The sequence below is a fragment of the Nicotiana attenuata genome, chromosome 2 (assembly GCF_001879085.1).
Source record: "Nicotiana attenuata strain UT chromosome 2, NIATTr2, whole genome shotgun sequence".
NCBI classification, from domain to species: domain Eukaryota; kingdom Viridiplantae; phylum Streptophyta; class Magnoliopsida; order Solanales; family Solanaceae; genus Nicotiana; species Nicotiana attenuata.
The window spans coordinates 95,258,091-95,259,858 of record NC_031990.1 but is presented as its reverse complement, the minus strand read 5'-3'; positions in this window follow the sequence as shown (position 1 = coordinate 95,259,858).

Sequence of the window (1,768 nt, the reverse complement as noted above, 5' to 3'; positions counted from 1 at the left end):
AACCCATACAATCCGTTCTACACTTCTCTAATCCCCTCCCTCCTCTATGCTTCTACTATCCCCTACATGGGTACCAATTCAAACTATTCAGCCAGTTTTCTACATTTTTGTTGCTTCTACAGTGGGCTTCCTGTACAATCTGCTTACACAGTATCTCCCATCCTCTTTCTCTTGCTTGGAATATTCTTGCATTTCTTTCTTGCCATACGTAATACACAGTTGCTGCTAGTATCATCTCGAACACCTCTGTTTTCCCATTCCTTCTTTTAGTAAACTGAATTGCCCATAGCAGTTCTTGTTCCCAGCCCTGTGGTCTCCTGCTTATCCCTTGCCAGCTTAACAGTCTGCTCCATAGTTCACTTGAGTATCCACATTCAAAAAACAAGTGCTGGATACTCTCCCTTCCTGTTTTGCATAGCACACATTTGTCCTCTACTTGCATACCCCATTTCTGCAGTCTATCCTTCGTGTACAATTTGCCATGAGCCGTCAGAGTTAGCATGAAGGACCATCTAGGACAGCCTGCATTTTGGCAAACTACTTTTCTCCAGCTCACTTTTTCAAAATTCCCTCGCAGCCTGTGGTAAATTGCCTTGATGCTGCATTTCTTCATTCTCTTTACTTCATCATAGCTAAAGCCAGCTTTTTCAAGTGTCTCCTTTGCCTTCAAAATCTTTCCCACAAACCATGATGCATGTTTTACTTGTATTCCCCATACTTCTTTGCCCTTGATATAGTAGCTATGTATCCATAGCTTATTTTTCTCCCTACATAAATCCCAGTAATGCTTGCACACAGCTGCCTTGTTCCATAGTGCAATCTGCATGATGTTGAAACCTCCAGCAGTCTTAGGCATGCAAATTTTTTCCCATGCTAACAGGGCCTTTTTTGACAAATTGCTCTCACCTGTCCAAAGAAAGCTTCTGCAGATGGATTCAATAAGTTTTGTAATCCTTTTGGGCATCACAAAGATCTGTGCCCAATATGTCTGAACAGCAAAAAGCACACTTTTTATGAGCTGTATTCTGCCAGCATAGGATAGGAACCTAGTTGTCCATGATGTTATTCTTCCTGCAATCTTCTCTATCAGTGGTTGGCATTGTGCAATGGAAATTCTTTTTGTGCTTAATGGCACTCCAAGGTATCTCACTGGTAGCTCCCCCTTCTGTATTCCCAAGTAATTAAGTATCTCATCTTGGACCCCTTGTGTAATGCCTCCACAGAACAAAGAGCTTTTGTTCTTGTTGATCTTCAAACCTGAAGCTTTTGAGAATTCTTGGAAACCACTGAATATGAGCTGGACTGACATCAAATCTCCCCTGCAAAACAGTAATAAATCATCAGCAAATCCAAGTTGCAAGATTTGCATCTTTGCACACTTGGGGTGGTAGTTGAAATTTGGGTCCTTGTTGAGCATTTTCAGCCTTCTTGTTAAGTACTCCATTGCAAGTACAAATAAGTAGGGGGATAAGGGGTCCCCTTGCCTTAAACCTCTTTGTGCTTCAAATGGCCTAGTTTGAGCTCCATTGATCAGAATTGTGTAAGTGACTGTCCCAATGCACCTCATTATCCACCTAACAAAATGAGCAGGAAATGCTAAAGCTTGCAACATTTGCTCCATAAAATCCCACTCTATTGAGTCATATGCTTTCTGCATGTCAAGCTTCATCATACACCTAGGTGATACTCCTTTCCTCCCATACCCTTTGACAAACTCATGGCTCAATATGATGTTATCTAGTTATACGTCTCTTCCGTAGGAACAAAC